The sequence below is a fragment of the Chiroxiphia lanceolata genome, chromosome 2 (genome assembly GCF_009829145.1).
Source record: "Chiroxiphia lanceolata isolate bChiLan1 chromosome 2, bChiLan1.pri, whole genome shotgun sequence".
NCBI classification, from domain to species: domain Eukaryota; kingdom Metazoa; phylum Chordata; class Aves; order Passeriformes; family Pipridae; genus Chiroxiphia; species Chiroxiphia lanceolata.
In genome coordinates this window covers 119,401,495-119,419,714 of record NC_045638.1, presented here as the reverse complement: position 1 = coordinate 119,419,714, position 18,220 = coordinate 119,401,495, and the positions used below count along the sequence as shown (strand labels likewise).

The window sequence follows — 18,220 nt, the reverse complement described above, 5'->3', positions numbered from 1 at the left end:
TCAGATGCATACATTGTCCTATGAAAGATGTAGAACACATCTCAGCATGGCAGAGGGGAAATTACTGCACTTATAAAAAAAGTAAGCATGCACAAGGAAAGAGTAAAAATCAATGATTTGACTTTACTGTAATCCCTTTGTTGCTACTGTGCAAGGTTGGGAAGAACAGTGGATGATGTGAAAGCCAGCATATAAAAAGAGTTATCAAATGAGTCAAAGTCTGAGATGAAAGGAATAACTGAGTGAAAACTCCTTGCAGTGAAGCAGCTGTTAATTTTGTTCATCAGTCCAGTGAATGTAAAGGGAAATTAAACGAACTCCTGCTCTTAGAAGAATTTTTTTCTTCCATGGTCATTCATGGTGCCAGTTCCAGGTGCCTGCACTGAAAGGTCCCACTTGTTGCTGGCTCTGAGCCCTTAGTACTGTCACTAAACATTTTGGACCTGTGTAAGCTTTTCAACACCTTCTCTGCAGGATTTGTGATAAAAGGAAAAAATCCAAGACATAAGCCACCTGTGTCTTGGAAGTAATGTCACACCTTCCCTGAGAAAACAGAGTGCTCCAGGAGCTGAGACCAACACAACTCAGAGAGTCTCTGGGCTGGTGCTGAAGGAAGCAACTTAACCTCTTACTCTTGCCTGTCTCTGTTCAAAGTGGAGACAGTACAAAAAAGACACACAGCTGGTTTAAGAAATGTTCAGAGGGAGAGAGTTTTTGTGGTAAACCCCATTCCCCAGATGCTATTATCTTTTTCTTCAAAAAAAATCCCACCATTTCCCCTCAGCAATGTTCCTCTATTGCTGTTTCTGGTGTGTTGTTCCTTTGTAAAGATTTTCTTTCCTTTTTCTATTATTTTTTTATTTCTCTTTAACCTCCCCAGAATAAGGACTTCATAACCTTATAATCAGCACAGATGTGAAAGCACTCAAATTGAGAATAAGAGAAGCTGAAACCAAGTCTTCAGTGATTACTACAAGGCTTCTCTCAAGAGAAGACTCAGCTACCACCACCTGGGGACCCTGAAAAGAAAACAGAGACACCTGAATTCAAGCAGGATGTTCCCTGTCCAAGCTATGAGACCCATACACCCCAAATCTCCTGACCAGGTAACAACACCAGGCACGCAACACAAGGCAAGCTGTTCACAGGCAGCCCACAAACTGTCCAAGGACACCAAAGGGAGAAGGCACTGCACAAAGCAATTGCAGATGCAGTTTCTTAGGACTCCTTCCTCCCCATCTCCCACCCCCTTTGGAGCCATGTGGCACAACAGGACAGTGTGGAGTATTTGACAATGAAAAAAGTATCTCAGACCAGAGAGAGAGAGACCTTAAACTGGGCTTAGCTTAGGTAGCTCTTTCCAGTCTTAAAGGCCATGTGAGCAAAGTATCAAATTTTCTTTTGTTTTCACTGAAGACAGAGAGAAAAACATAAATCGCAAGACTCGAACATGTAACCTTTTAAAAGCTCTAAGAGGAAGGAAGTCAGCCTCTAAATGAACACTAAACCCTACAATAATTACATGAAGGGGACTGGAGTAGTATGAAAACGTGAACTGCCTTCTTGAGAGCTGCGACATTGATTCTACAGGAGATGCTGTCAGAAGGACTGATGTGTTGAAGGTTAGTCTTCCTTTTGAATAGCAGCAGGTTGCTGAGCACAAAGACAAAGGAGCTTTTAAGGGGCACTCTGGAACTCTTACAGGGCTGAGCTTTGCTCAGGAGCAACAGAGATTCATGCAACAGGGAGTCCTCCAGGCTAACAAAAGTATTCAAATGCCAGTTTTAAAGTTTAGACTTGCAGATGGTTTCATTAGTTGCTCGGGGAGCAAGGCACACAGTAGATGCTAGAAGGCTATCTGTACTAGAACTGCAAAAGAAAATCTCTCGATCCTTCTTTTGGTTAGGCAAATGTGTGTCTTTTCCATACTCTGCATCTTGGCAGCAATAAGTGGAAAGGGTAATTAAGTAGTGGTTAGGAATCTGCTGAGCGTTGCATGTCCTTAATGTGCTTTAAGGAAATTCTAGCATTACAGATGCATGGCATTCCTATTACTTGATAATTGCATTTTAAAGTTTGGCATTTTAATTATGCTAATATGCATGGGGTTATATTTTAAATTTAGTACCTTATTTTATGGACCAAGTGCTGTAAGTTCTTGCCCCTGAAGTAGTAAGATGTCATGGAAATCCGCACTCTAACATCCTATCACTTTATCCTTATAGTCTAATTAAATGCTGACATCGTTTAAATGAGTTAAATTGAGTATGTTGGGTTTGTGTGTGTCTTGCCAATTCAAAGCAAATTTAAATTAAGAGCCTTTATGAGAGTTTCATACTCCTTCTGGCATGTTGCATTATTATATCGTAATAGATGTAATTTGGAAGATTATATCACTCCTTAATGCATTCTCCCAGTCGTTCAGGAGACAAATTTGGGCTCATCAGTTTGGGCTGAATGTTTTTGTTGCCTGTTTTAGCTGTGTAAGTAACCAAGTAACTCTTGGAGAATCACTTTTAAAATTCAAACACAGTGCAGGATGCTGGGGGAGGGGGCTGTGTTTTTAAAACGCACTGGTGATCCAAATACCAATTCAATTCTTGAAACACCTGTCTTAAAGTAGCATGTAAACAAGCCTCTTTTCAGAACAGAGGTGCTTCATGCTCTCTAGAGAATCACAGCACTCTTAGTTTTCTCAAGTCTGGCAGACAAAATGATGAGCTGTTTTGAAAGCTTAGGCTAAAAAGGAATTATAAGAGAAATTCTTAGAACTTCTTAAAATGGCTTGCATGCACACAGACCCTGGCTCTAGGCTGTACTCTATTATCTTTGTGTAAAGTCTGTTCTATGGCTGAAAAATAAATAGGGACAATCAGTTATGTCCTGCCTATTTTAACTCTGCAATTGCAACAAAACAGGTGGACAAATGAGGATGATTTGGCTACAAGACTGTGGCACCACTCCAGTGAATCAAGAACCTTTAAAGGAGACAGAAAGTGCAAGAGAATAGGAACTCACCCTTCTGTATCTTTGTAAGAAAAGCAAAATACTGTAATTGTTAGGTAGTTTTAATAATACTAAAAAAAAAAAAAGTGATTAGGCCATCTGGGTAGGAAGTAGTTGAAAGAAATTAAATGGAAGTGGGAAAAATGACTAGAAAGTGAGGATAGTGAAAACCAGAAAGGACTGTGAATAGAAAAAACACCATTCATCAAACTGATCAAAGAATCAGAATATGAGAAAAAAATACAGTAAAGCTATCCTGAGAGAAAGCAGATTTTGAAGTTTCAGGTGCATTTTTGCTAACTGATCATCAGCTCTCAAGACCACTTAGCATCTGTGTGTGAAATTCTGTTAGGATGATTAAGAGATCCCACTGATGCTTAAAACAGTTTGTATTTATTTACCTGTAACTTTTATCTCTCGATGTGTTTACTCTTGCCCCTTTTCCATGGGTAAGGTTAGTGAAAAGAGGTAAAACTAAGAGAGTGCCCCACGGTAGAGATGGATACAAGGTAAATATGCAGTCCAGCACAGCCAGGGCTTCCAATCCAACACATATCTTGGAAGGTGTGAAACATAACCAGCAGTCTAAAAACTGTGGCTATTGGGGACTAATGTCCTTGGTTTTGGGGGCAGAGGGAGACAGCAAAGGGTAGAAATGCAGAAGACTGCAGAGAGACACCTGACAGCTCTGAGTAAATCAAAGTCCCTGAGGGGAGATGCTGGTGTGCACACAAATAGGCTGGAAACACCTGCTCCATGAATAAGCCTGAAAGGTTTCACACCTGATAGATTCTATTAAATTCTATTTGCAGTTGCTTGTCTACAAGAGGAGTGTTCAAGCAAATGAAGGCAAATCAACTGCTGGCATCAAGTCAATGTCTGCCTTTCAGCTATCATCTCTTCATTTCTTATCCTTTTTACAGATCTGACTCATGTCACTGGAATTAGAGGAATTAAGGGGGAAAAAAATAAAATTTACCTCAAAGTATTTGCATTTTTACAAATTTACCTTTGTATTTACAGCATGTTTCCTGTTTTTCACACTAAAAAAAAATCCCCAGTGCCTCCATCATCACTCTCTAAGTAATGTCCTCCTACCATCTCAGCATTTAATAGTGGAGGGGGAGAATGCAGAACCAGGAGTGATTGTGCATCTTCATCACAGGATTTCTCACCAAAAACCTTTAAAGAGGAGACTGAGGACAAGAACGTTTAGGACCATAAATTTATATTACTTTTCCTCACCCACAATGAAGAAACTGAAAATAAAAACTAAGATACTTTTACAGAGACAGTTCTGATCTTTGCCTTTCACCTGCACAGAACAGAGCCACTCACCTCCTGCCTGCTCCCAGTGAGGAGACACCAGCATCTGATTCCCTGAAAGAGCTGACACCTTGCTCCCAGCACAACAAATCGGCCTGGACAGTCAAGAGACACTTTCACTCTGAGGATTTGAAACTAATTAATCCTAGTGACCAGGTTTGACCTGTTAGCCTTTTCCCACTGGGCAGGAACCAGTTCAAACACAGAGCAGCCTATGTGCTTGTGAAAAAACATTGCATATAGTCTTGCCACTCATACATATTAGGCAGGGACAAAGTGGTACAAATTAAAATGCCCAAATCACACTTAATTGTAACATTTCCCGGGTTTTGAGTGCTCAGCAAACGTCTTTAACCAATATGTAATGTTAAACACTACAAGTGGTATGCTAAAAACACCTGCATCCTAAATTCCTGGGAGAATGCAGTCTGGACCCCACTGGTGGTTGCCATTTGTGCAGGGGGTCTAAGCTCCCATCCACTTTTTGGGTCACTTTATCCCTGTGGATACAAAGAACGTGCCTCTACACATGAATGATGGCAAGAGACGCACTGCTTGCCATGTGGGGCTACAAAAAAGAACTTTCTCTGTTTTCCTTCTCCTCCACAGCCACACAGGACCAGCTGTACTGTGGCTTTCTGGGGGTCAAGTTGAAATTGCATTCTATTTCAGACTCCATAAGCAGTGAAAATGTTCCCCGTCTGTGTGTACCAACACTCATGCATCTTGCTTAATGCAGCTATTAAATTAAAAGATCCTGCTGGTTCTAATTGGTCTTCCTGAGTCAAAGTGTTTATCCATTCCACTTAAGGTAAAGCTCCATAGAGAGTCTATTTATAAATGTTACCAACGTGGTTAATGCTTTTGACCTTTGATGGTGAGCGATTCTAATGGCTGTGCAACACAGGAGCAACATTTTTTTGTTACTATTCTGGATGTTCTTGTTCGGGAACAGTCTGATGGCCTCTATTTCCCTCTTTCTCTGTTTTTTAAAGTCTGCCAAATAAAAGGAATTATTTGCTCCGAGTGCAGACGGCCTGAGTTTTGCAGCAGCTGATGAGCAATAATCCATAGAACAGTGCACACATCAGCTTCTCAGAATCCACCCCACCAAAATGCACCAGCCTTGTGCCAAGGTCTTTTCCTGTATTAGAGCCAAAAGGAACACGAGGGGAGGACGAGGTACCTGCATGTGTGTTCATGGGGTGAAGTATCTCCAGTTGTATCTTTCTCATATGAGTGATGCAATGACCTCCTGGGCTCTGACTTAGGGCAGCTGAGGGGAAATGAAGGAGGGCCGACAAAAAATACTTAAATAAGGCAATTGCTTAAATTATAAAAGAGGACTGGGTCTACTTTAAAGAAATTTGAAAAGTCTGTTAAATTATTTCACCATGTTTTCATTAACCCTTGTATTTATTTTAATTCACTGCTTTAGCAGCTGCATGCTCCCACCCAGACAGTTCCTAGGTAGCCACCTGGGGGGAGGCTGCCTGAGCCATAGGGGCAGCACCTCAGGACAAATGGAGATGCTGTACCAGCTACATTCCTGTATAGCTGAGTTCTTTGTTCCTCAGATTTTTTTCAGTAAACAGCAGGCTAGAAGAAGCTAATCAGTGTTAAACCCCAATTCCTAATCCAGGCATGGGATCAGGAGCAAGGGAGCACAGGGCTGGTGAACAGCAGGTATTGCAGGTGAGGGAAGCAGATGGGGCAGGATGCCAGAAAACTGAGTTCCTGGTTTCCTACTTTCCTGAATTGCTGGTTTCAGATTTTTTTTTTTTTTCTGTTTTAGCTGTGTAGGAATTAGATTTAAACCTTTGGTTTGCATTGCAGAAGAGGGAATCTGTGATGAAAGAAGTATTGGCAGTGTTCCTTCATCCTTTTTTGAGCTGTTGGAATGAAGCAGGCTATGCCTTCCTAATTGTAAAGTTCTCAGCAAAAAAAAAAAAAAAAAGAAAAAAGCAGGATTCCCAGCATGCATTCTGGTCTGGGAAAAGGCCAGAGACAGGAGTACCATGCCAACCCAATGTCATCACTTACTGGCAATCTGCCACAGCAGAAACTGCACGGTTGAAAACTGTTTGGTGACACCAGCAGTTTGTATTTTCTTGCTGAAATGGTGCTCATCTCCTGTACTGAACCTTTAGGAAAACATAACAAACCCAACCTTAATATTTTTCCATGTGAGGGGACGAGGAAAAAAAATAAAAATTGTTTGTCTATATAATCTTGTTTTCCCTCCCAGATTGCTCCTGGGATCCTGAGGAGAAGACTAAGAGAACCCCATTGTATAGACAAGCAAACCAATGTATGGATAAGGTAAGGGTTACACCCCAGAGAAGCACTGAAGATGCCACTTGTGCCGAGCGATTTCTGTGTGAAATCCAGATGTGTAGTTTAAATTTTCAAGGGCCTAGGATACCATAAGCATCTTCATGCACTACTGGAGTCATGCAGCTGTCTTATCTCCCAGCTAGGGAATTCTGTCTGACGGGAATGCTCTGCTGCTCGCTGTCTCAACGTTGGTGTTTCAGTCCAGACTGGGAATGACTTTTGAACCGATCCCTACTTATGGTACTTTGGTTCACATTAGGGGCTGATCACAGCACACACACACGTGCACACACACACAGTGGCCTTGGAGTGAATCTCTCCCAAAAGGTGAGGGCTGGGTGTGCATCTGATCCAGCTACTCACGGGCTCTCTGCACACAGGCCAAGACTAGAGCCAGTCCAGAGGAAAACCTCTCAAGCTGTGTGACTTCTGTCTCTTCTGCACCAACAGTTTTGCTCTGCAAACCTACTCCTCTAGGGCTGCAATTTGCTGAGAGACCCTAAAATAGAACTGCATGGCAGCTCCAGGGATCTCCAAGCTAAAAACAAATGTTTAGAAGTGGTGGGGGACTCTTGCTGTCCTGAAAACCTGTGATCCTCAGCTCCAAGTGTGTTCACAGCTCCCTCCCTAGAGCCACAAGGACTCCTCCCCTTGAAGAACTGGGGGTTTGAGGAGCTGAAATATTTCCTGAGTGCATAGCCAGGAGAATTACGTGATAGACAAGTGGTAAAGACACCTCCCTGAGGAGAGGCTCTGCTCTCCTCTGCCCGGAGGCAACTTGCAATGCTTCAACGCAGCAGGAGATATCAACTTCCCTGGCACTGGGAACCAAAGCCAGGGTTCCCCAGTACTGGCACCCACAGACCACTTCCCGAGATGCTGCTCAGGTGGAACAACTCCAACTGAAATAAATCCACAAGCAGATACCACACCAGGGCCTTGTTCCCTGGGGTCACAAACTGCCCGGTTGGACTCTCCTGCGTCACCCGCGGGCCGTCTGAAACGTGTCCCCACGTTGTTTTTGGGGGCGTGTACCCCCCCCCCTTATGCACTGTGCAGGCAGTTCCAGCACCCTCTTGGGGTTTCTGAAAGAATTTGAGGAATTTGGAAGCAGCTGCCTGAAATTTAAGTGTAGTAACGCTCAGCATAACTACTCTCAGACTCACTGGTGGATCTGGGCCAATGTGACGGGTCCAGCGCCAGAGCCGAGAAAACAGGAGTGGGACTCAGTCAAAATGTGCAAAACAAATGCCTGAATTGCATTCTTAGATACATAAGTCACAGACCAAGGAGGGTGCAACGGAAACACACTGCCTACCTTTCATTTGCACAGAACAATCCAAAAGGAGGGGTATTTTTAAGAAGCCAGACTGTAATTTCCTTGCTCCTGTTGTTTGTTGCCACCACACCGACGGCCTTTAATCCAGTGTTGATTTGAGCCAATAAGAGATTGTGCATGTCAGAGTGCAGATTGTGATCATTATTATTGTTGACACCCTGCTTGCAATGTGTAGCCTCCAAGGACACTGCTGTCCAATGGCTTAACCTTCTTCAGTTGTGAATTACGTTCTAGGAATTTAATTCATCTGCAAGGCTGCATACACACAGAGTGACAAACTCCACATCCCCCAGTAATGGGACTGAGAGAGCAGTGAGGGTAATGTGTTAATGTATTGTCCCTTGGAGGACTTCCTGAACAAAGAAAAAGAAAAAAAAACCAAGAAAATAATAGAATCACAGAAAAAGGAGTAGTTGACAATATTCCTTCACACTCCTAGCCAGAACACATCTGTTCAAATTAGATTTTGTGAATTTGATACTATCTGAACAGCAGGTCTGGTCCATAAGGCACCAATAATTCTTTTCCTTTCCTTCTCCCTTTTCTAATGAAATAATCACCTCTAAAACAGATTCCTTGGAAAGAAACATGTGCAAATGGCTCTTTTTATGCCAAACAGAGCTTTATTAACATCAGTAAAATCAACAGGGATATAAGGGATTGCTCATTAAAAGATGGAATCTCTACATTCTGCCCTTCCAAGAACTGAAATATTTTAAAGACAAACATATTTCTGATTTATCTTTTCTCCCTGGTGACAAGCTGCTATTGGACACCTTATTTAATAGCTTCACAGGAGCTCCCTGCAAAGAAGAGTGAGAAATTTTATCTCATCTGAAAATGGATTTTCTCTGAGTGGGAAAATCCTTGGCATAAGGATTATCATTCTGAAACAAGCTTAAACTGTCATATCCATCCAAACAGGTTTGGTTTGGGGTTTTTTGGCCAGAATGCTTAGAAATAGAATGGGAAGGGATACCCTACAATTTAAGCCTCCCTGAGAACTGTAGTTTTTCTTCTTCTTTTCTTACTAAAGAATGGAAATTTAAATCAAGAAGAGAACCTGTATATTTAATTTGACTACTGAAATTCACAAAATGCAACTTTCAATGTCCTATGCAGAAGACTTCCTGCAGGAAAAAGCCCCTGTAAAATCTTATGCATGAGTATTTGAATCAGAAATGCTGGCACATTTATCTAACCACTGCATAATGCACTGTGTTCACAGTCATACAAGAATAAAAGAACAGTTACACCAGGGCAGATCAAAGATCCACCCCCTCAGCATGCAGTTTCTGAGAGCATCAAGTAGGGGGTATCTGCAGATAACACACAGAGTAACACTTGTCCTGTATTGTCTTTGGAAAATCAGCAAATCAGGGGCAATTAAAATCATTCATGAACTTCATCAGATGCTGCTTATGAAATTAAATTAAGCCATGACCTGGCTGTTTGCATACCAGGAGCAGAAAAATAAGGGCCAAAATTAGTCATTGCTGGTCCATTTGGTCACATCTAAAACTATTTCAGTGGGTGAAATCATTTACAGATTTTTTTTCTTTAGCTAATAATTACACTTCACATGCAGTAAATTATTTGCTTAATGTTCAGCTACAAGTTAGAAAGCTTCTGGGACATCTGTAATCTTAGATCAACTTTTAAAGGCAAGGATAGTTTCTTTTAACAGGTTTGAGAGGAATTATTTTCCCTTCTAGGCTAATCCAAACAGCAAATCAATACCACAGAGGCTATGTTATGCCTCCTTTTGCTGCAGAACAGCAAGCTGTTGATGATTTGTTTTTAGTAAATGACTTATTATGTTATTAGAGAAGTTGTGTATTGTCTGTCTCTGGAATCACTATGCCTTTAGGATTTTTCTCCCTTACTGGAGTACAGTGGCTGTTGAAGCTGGTGATTAGAAGAAAGTTTGTTTTGTGGAAAAAATTCCGAAAATTTACACATGATTTTATACATATGGCATCTTAGTCATGTTAGGATCAAAAATACTCCCCCACAGCTACTGATGAGAGTTCTCAGCCTTTTTAATGCTATTCAGTTATTCATTTTTTTATGCTAAGCAAGGAATGTCATATAACAATAAAAATTAAGCTGCTTAGAGGAAATGTGCAATAATCCATCCTCAGTCAAGAGAGCTCGTGAAAATTGGGATTCATCAAATTCTGCTGATATAGGAGGCTGACTGCATGCAGAACACGTTTATGTAACGTTCTGGCAACAGACAAATATACAGCCTTTCTTTTAATTAGAAAATCTGTCTCTCCCTGTTTCATTCTGTGAGGCATAAACCTGAATAAAATGTAGCTGCATGCTGCCATGTGCTGACTTATAAGTTCATTAAACAGATGTAGGTAGAAAGACCATTTCGGTTGGCAACGAAGACACCTGTGCTGAAACCCACTCAAATTGGGGATCCCCAAGCAGGCACATGCTGAGAAGGACAAAGCAATCTGGCCTCTTGTTCTGCTGGTCACTGTACAAGCAACGCCCCAGAAAAAGAGACGTGTTCTTTAAGGGGATTTCAGACGTGGGGGCATAAAGTCAAGGATGTGGCAAGAGCAAGCACAAGGACGGCACTGCAGGTGAAAAGCTGGAGAGGGAGTGGCAGAGCCATCCTTTGGAAACACAGAGGGAAGGGGAAGGTTTCCCTGCCACCACCACCTGTGCTGGGGGTCGGTGATGAAAGAGGAAGCAGCAGCAGCATCGCCCCAGAGCCCAGAAACGAAGCGCAGGGTCTGTGCAAAAACATTTGGCCGTTTAAGCTGCGACTGCTGAGGGGGCACAACGTGGCTGCCCCTCCACTTGTGCCCCCTGCACTGCTGCAGCTGGCTGGCAGGAAGAAACAGGGGAGCTGGACTGAGGTGGCTCTTAAGGTCTGGCCGTTCTCTCCCTTTTCCTGCTTGTCTGCATTTAACTATCCTCCCCTCCCTTCCCTGCCGGTTTTATTTCTTGGCTCTCTCCTTAATACACCAAGATTATTTTCCATTCAGCTGCACTGAAAAGGTAGGATATTTATAATGCTCAGGCTCAGGTGGGGATGAAAGAGTAAATGAAGCTGCACAACAACCTGAGGGTTTCTATTATAGATCTCATTGTTAGGAACAATGTGGAGAAACTCTTTTTGCCCTTAATGAAAGGGAAAAAATAATAATAAAAGAAAAAGAAAATAAGTTGGAGGTATATTACACTTTAAATTTGAAGCAAGTAGACTAGGAAAAAAAGGACCACTTAAGCAAATGATAAAGAACAAACAAAAATGGGGTTTGTTGTTCTGTCATCCACGGCAAATCAAGCCCCATTCTTTCTTATGCATAAAGAGTCCAGGAAAAAGGACACTTATTAAAAGATAAGTTACTGTACAAAAAGAATTGACCAAATGACCATCAGAGCACAAGCAGAGACTACAGTGGCAAGTTGATTTTTTTTTTAATTGCTTTAAGCAGCCTTAGATAGCAACCTAGTGTTCACCAGGTAAGTCCTAACCTGCAGTGTTGTCTCGTTTGAACATTAGGTGCTTTTATAAATTCATATATCAGAGTGCTTTTAAGAAATACATCTTGGTTTCTATGTTTCCAATATCAAGGAAGAGCTGAAAATCTCACTTCTCATAACATTAATTTCAAGTGGCTCTTGCTAGGAGACAAGTCTCCTAAACCTGCCAAACAAAATATTTGAGATTCTCGACTACACGAAACGTTTTCCCAATTTCCTTCTTTACTGACTGAGATAATTTTTGTGCAGCAACAGAATAGTGCCACAGACACTGTGGCATCATGCCACGTGCTAAAAGAGTGCCCATGGTCTCTCACAACACTCGAGCACAACACCTGCAGACTTTGGGGATGTAAAACCTCCAAAAGCAACACATTTCGTCTGAGGTGAAAAACCTTAAATTCTGGAAGGTGCAAGCTGAGCAATGCCCGCCTCAGATGAAACTGGAATCAGTTTTTGAATCCAGATTCCTTAAATGTAGCTCAGTTAAGCGTGAATTGTGCAGATACTCAGACTGCAGACTCAGAGGAAGAGCCAAGCACGGTGGTGATTTGGGCCATTTTCACATCCACAGATTAGCAGGGAGCCAGCAAAAAAAAAAAAAGATCTTTGCAGAGGGAAAAGCAACTTTCACTTGATTAAAATGCTGAGAGTTCTTCGGTTTATTTTCTTCTTGCCCCGAGTTTTTATCACGCCAAAATGTTCAGTAATCAGGCGTGTTTCAAATATTTGGCCTGTATATTTCCGTATTTCTGCTAGAAAGGACGCAACACAAACAGAACATAAATCAGAAAGAGCCCTTCTACACAATTTAATACCGTTTTCTTACAGAAATACAGTTATTATATCTCACAAAGGGGAAAAAAAAATATTTTAAACGGACTGTAAAGAATTCAAGGCATCTCTCAGAGCCTCAGATTCTCTTCTGGCTCTGTAACTCCCCAGTCTGACTCCTAAGAAAATGCTGGATTCCAGCATCCTGGGGAGTCCTCGGGTTCATTTGATATTAATCCCTTACAATGGTATTACAACTCTTAACCTCAGTGTATTCACTTAGAGAGGTTTTGCACCTACAATTCAAATTTTGCATTATAGAACTGATAATTTCTCAGCGGTGTTCTTACCAGCTAAAAGCCCTATTAAAGCCAGGAAAGGAACTCTTCTCTTGTGTGTGTGTGTGTGTGTGTGTGTCAGGGCTTGGTTCACACAAGTGCTAATCTTAGGAAGAAGAAAAGCTCATTAAAGAATGTTGTGGCAAGGAAGGGGCTACAAAACTGTATTTCGGGTTTCTCCTGACAGATGGGAAGGTTCTGGTGCTGGCCTATCAGGCCAGAAATCAAGATCTGAGATGGGTTTTAAGCTCAGCCAGACTCCTTTATGATTTTGTGGCAGCTAGTACTTTTTCTATGTCTTTTTTTTTTTTCTGCCACACTGTCCCTCTCTGTCTCCCGGTGAGAAAAACAGATTTGATACTTCCTTTTTGTGTTTCCAAATTGTTTTCCTTTTGGAAGTGCTTTATAAAGAGGGTAGTTTCTGGTTAGCACATCTCCTCACGTGTTTCACCAAGTGTATTTTCGTTACTTGGGCTATAAAACTATGGGGCAAACTCTGTCTTTTAAGAGAGTCCTTGACACCAGAGCTTGTTAACTGATCCATTGAGGAATAAGAAGTGGAATGTTACCTAAAGTAGCCTTGCTGAAACTACAAAACACCTCCCAGTTGGCTGATTATACAGGTGGCTGTTGTTCCACAGGTGAAACTGTTACATGCTACAGAAACAGGAAAAAATGTGAAGTCACATCCCTAAAGAGGAATGTATGGAAAACAGGGCACTTCCCTCCTCTGCTTACTGAAAGAGAAACCAAAATTTTAAGTTACTTCAAAACCAGATGCAGTTTTGTTCCTGCTCTTTTGAAAACCTCGAGAGGAAGAGTTGTAACTTCTCACTTTGGCAATATCGTGTAAAGATAACTTCTGGCTTTTCTTTGGCATCAAACTGTTTATAACAAGTTTAATTTGAGCTGACATAGCACTTAATTGCTCCAAGAGCTCCAATTTTAGGAGGCAAATCTACCATTTCTAGGGTAGATTTCCGTAATGGATTTCTACCATTCCATTTGCACATCAGCATTTGGCCTAAAACTGATTTAGCTGCTCTATTAGTAATTCTGAAGCAAAACTAATCAATCGTTGGGACACAGGACCAAGGAAAGCTACACACTAATGTCTTGCTATTTTTCTTCAAGATAGAGTATTTATATTCAAATATAAATCACAAGTTTGACGAAGGAATTACAACATAAGATGTTATGGCCTGAGCCACATTGGAGATAAAATACAATTATACTGCTGCATTTGATGTTTCCCTCTCAAAGCTTCTGTTAACTCAGTCTTCCACAAAAGACAATGCCATGCCAATGTGAATTAAGAATATCCATGTCAGGGGAATACTGTAGAAGATAAGAAAGCCACTGTTTTCATTTCACTAGCTAGTGGAAGGCAACCACCAGAAAGTATGATTTTTAAACTGCATGGCAACCTGTTGAAAAACATGAAAACCCTCTGGCAGGTATGAAGGAATACCTGTCTGCAGCATAATAGCACTGGAGACACACCCCGAGGATTTCAAAGTAAATGTCATGCCAAGGGATTTTAAATTTCAAAATAAAAAAAAAAAAATAGTAATTCAGGGAGATAAATTCATCACGGTAGCTTCAGAACAACCAGACCAATGCATTCAGAAGGCACATGGTACAGTGCTTAGGTACTTACTGCTGTGACTTCAGAGTACAGAGCATCTCTGATGATGGCAGCTGTAAACACAGAAGTGTTTACAGCCACTCAGGATGCTTAGGAGGGAAATTTAGTTGCTCTTTACCTCTGGCACAGTACTACAAACATTGTTCTTGAATGCCTCTTCAGGAAGCAACATTCAGACTTGGTGGCCAGATTTAGAACAGAAAATGTCTCTGCGTCTCAGTGCGAGTGAGGGTCACAAACTGCAAGGCCAGATCTGTAATGACTGCCATTAAATCCACCCTGCCATTTACCCCTCCACTGCATTTTCTCTGTTATTTAGGGCAATCTTCCATAAACCCTAGTCATTAAAAAAGCTGTGTTTAGTGTCAGGACAAGGATGTCCCACGATGTGTTTCAAGGTCTAAGCACCCGCACATTTAAGACGTTTATTAAAAAGTTTATTCAAGATCTGTGGGACAGGGTTCCTTTACACCCTGGTGCCAGTGAAAGGCAGCACTATCTCAGCTAGTTAATCTGCTGGTTAGGACTTTGTGTTGAAGGATTTTGTTTTTACAGGAGTTAAAACATTTCATTTAACATTTTGGTGTTTAACTCTGGGGTTCGAAGTTCTTCTCCTGGGGAAGAAATTTAACTGATGACATGCTACTTATTAGTGTGTGTTGAAAAGTTGCTAGCAGGGAGGCCAAGATAATTTCACAAGTCAATGCCTGATACGTGTGAGCACTGTATTTCCTGAGGTTTTATGGTTGTAGAGAGGGAAAAGCTGTTTATAACGCTGTCCAGGAGGTGGCAGGAGAAGTTAACCAAAGCTTCAGTGTCAAGCTGCAAGGCAGGAACAGGAACTGCCCCCCACTAATTCGCAGGTCCATTAAGAGCTGGGGAACACAAGAGTCACCACAAGGAAAGGTGATAAAGTCTGGATCACTCATGGGTCACTGAAAAATCAAAAAGTCTCCCTCTGAATTTCTTGACCGTGCGCATTTCATGCATTTACAGACACAATCCATTTTTTAAGGAAATCCAATTTGCAACAGCATTCCAGCACTGTAATTAATACCTGGAGCACAATTTCATTTTTATTCCTGTTTCGTTTCAGCTTCGTTCTACAGAAAGTAATTTTGCAACATTCGGTTTACCAGAAAGCCAACAATTCGAAGAAATCCAGTGGCAAAAAAAAAGAGAGAATGAGAAGGAAAAAAAAAACCAACCCCAAAACAGTGACCCAACTGAAAACAATCCGTCACTGATGTTCACACTTTGTAGCTGGAACACTGGAATACCAAGTGTTTTTATTGAGAAACCTCATTAGTACTTTCATATTTAGCCATATTGCAACAACAACAAGAAAGCCCAGGCCACAACATTAGACTTCGTACAGAAAAAGTCAGTCCCTAATTTGAGTTAAAAATAAAAAGAATGAGTAATGCAAAAATCAGCCTCTGCCCATATTTCCTAGAATTTGTGCTTTGTTCATCCTCTTTTAATTATTTCAAACTCTATTTGTCACTCAGTACATTTTCCTGTTCTTTCACAACCACTGTGCACAGGAAAAAGGATCAGTCTCTCAGGAATTATAGATTGGTTAGGCAGCAGCCATTAATTAAAATCAAAGTTTTCTGGCTTTGTAGCAATTATTAAATGGTGTTCACTTCATTTCCCCCCAGTAGAACAAACAATAAATTTAGAGAAATTATTCATATTTAGCCAAAATACCAGCCTTGAGAAAAAAAAATCCGCAGAATAATGTCTTTCATAAATTATTAATTCACGCAGATGGGCAGCCTGGGATGAGAATGCCTGATACTGTTACTTACTCAGATGTTTAAGTGATAATTTTTTGTTTCTAGGAGCACAACTACTACAGTATGAAAGTTACAGCTGAAGAGTCATGAAGCAAACAAGTTCTCTTTTGTTGTATGCAGCGCAGAAAATGCAGCGAGTAGTTTAGGAACATAAAAACATTAGCAAGTATCAATCTTCAACCAGAGCAGATCAAACCATGCCACAGGCAGCCTGTGACAGAGCTTTACTGCTGATTCATGTGTGCTCTGGTAGCAGAAAACTTCTTAGATGATGGTGTCTTAGTAATTAGGGGCTTCCACCCAAGTTAACCAGTGGAGAATTAGTCTGCAGCAGGTTTTTTTCTCAAACTTTCCCCTCAGATTTTCAGCTTGGGGAGGTGAAAAATTAAAATAAAATAAAGGTATTTTCTGCAGAAAGGTGAAGTTTTGTGGGGAAGATATCAGGACTTTTCTGGATTATCTGGGTTGTCTCTGGAGTAGTTTATGGAACTTGCCAAATCACCCACTCACCTGTTACATGAACAGTCACATCTGTCATTGCAGAATGGCTGAAAGATGGAATGCAGTGTTAGAGACCACACCCATATATGTGTCTGCAGGGTCAGTTTTCTCCATAAAGCAACAGAAAGCTGGTAGGCAAAATGCATCCTGAAAACAGCAAGGTGGCAGTGGGCACAACAGCCCCTGAAATCAGGCTTTATGTCATTCAAGATTGACAATTCGTCATGGGACGCAGGAGAAAAGACCTGCAGGGTCAAGGTCATCATCTGTGCACACAAGGGGGGGGCACTGGGTGTGACAAGGTCATGAAGGCAGCAGACACAGCTCTAACCAAAGCACAGCACCCAGACATCTTCCCTGGCCCTCAGCTCTGCCTCACAGCCAGAGAGGAAACTCAGTGCTCAGCACACGTGAGAGGAAAAAAAAATAAATCAGAGAGGTAGGGAAGCCAGAGATGGTGGCAAATCTGACATGCAGAGCATAAAGTGTAACTTTCCTAGCTCCCCCCCCCCCCCCCTTGGATCATGGGGTACTCCCCAGCATTTTCTTGCATCGTTTGTACTTCGCTTCTAATCACATGGATTTACCGAGGATCCTTAGGAAGGTGAGGGCTCAGCCTCGTGCTTTGGTCTCCTAAGGACACTGGTAGGCTAAATTCAGTTCCTAAGAGAAGGGAGGCCGTGAAGTATTCAATTTATTTATTTATTTATTTATTTCAAAAACAGAACAAAAGTGTTGCCTTTGTAAGATTTTCTTCGCTTGTATCAGAATTGAGTACTAAAGGGTAAACTGCTTTGATTTGCCATTTACTTTAAAAGCATCCAATTTTAGTACTCCACCACAGCAGAGAGGCTATAAATTAGTCTGTGTTCAGCAGAGGAGTGATGGCCTCATCCAAAGTTCTCCCAGCTCCTCTGTTCATTAGAGACCTCTCCTTGGATGGGAACAGAACAAACTCTTATCAACCTCAGCTAATTTCCCTCTCAGACAGGGTAACAAGCTGTGCAACTACAAGAGAAGATAACTTTGTATCTGGATGTTAAGAAGAAGTGGTGGCATCCTGAGTCACATTCCTATTAGGAACGGGAACTGAGTGGCAGGTCTGAAATGGTATATTTAAAAAAAAAAAAACAACCAACCAACCAAACAAAAAAAAAACCCAAAAAAACCCCAACCCAACCAACCAACCAACCAAAACAAACAAACAAAAAACAAACAAACAAAAACCCAACAAACAAACAAACAAACCAACCCCAAATCACTTAAAATATAGTTATGAGTGATTTGTTTTCTAAATGGAAGGGAAAGGAAGAAATTTTCTGTAGAGGCCTGAATGAAGTGGAACAGTGTCCTTACTGTGGAAACCTACCACCCTACTGAGGGCTTCAAATGCAAAAAGATGCAAGAGAAGCTGAGAAATAGTTGGGGTGAGGGGGTAAGAAGCTTCAAAACACAGCACGAAACTTCATAATTCCTCCAAATGACAAGCACAGGGTGTTGTGTTTGGGCAAGGATGAGCAAGTGCACTAAACAGGATGGGAAAGTGGTCAGGAAACAACTTTACTGACCTGGGATTAGAGCAGATTACCTAATAAAACCAAACAAGACAACTCCCAAACCAAACCAAACCAAACAAACC

The 18,220-nt window shown here is 41.4% G+C and overlaps 2 long non-coding RNA genes across 2 annotated transcripts; one reads left to right on the top strand and one right to left on the bottom strand.

Annotated features, from left to right (window-relative positions):
- Nucleotides 1-846: 846 nt before the first annotated feature.
- On the bottom strand, nt 847-16,855 carry LOC116783358. Its single transcript, XR_004355651.1, has 4 exons — nt 16,591-16,855; nt 6,376-6,476; nt 4,731-4,832; nt 847-1,019 (listed from the first exon to the last, which is right to left on the bottom strand). It is a non-coding gene; the product is annotated as an uncharacterized LOC116783358 (long non-coding RNA).
- Nucleotides 1,421-4,319, top strand: LOC116783359. Its single transcript, XR_004355652.1, has 3 exons — nt 1,421-1,622; nt 2,919-3,032; nt 4,113-4,319. It is a non-coding gene; the product is annotated as an uncharacterized LOC116783359 (long non-coding RNA).
- Nucleotides 16,856-18,220: the final 1,365 nt, after the last annotated feature.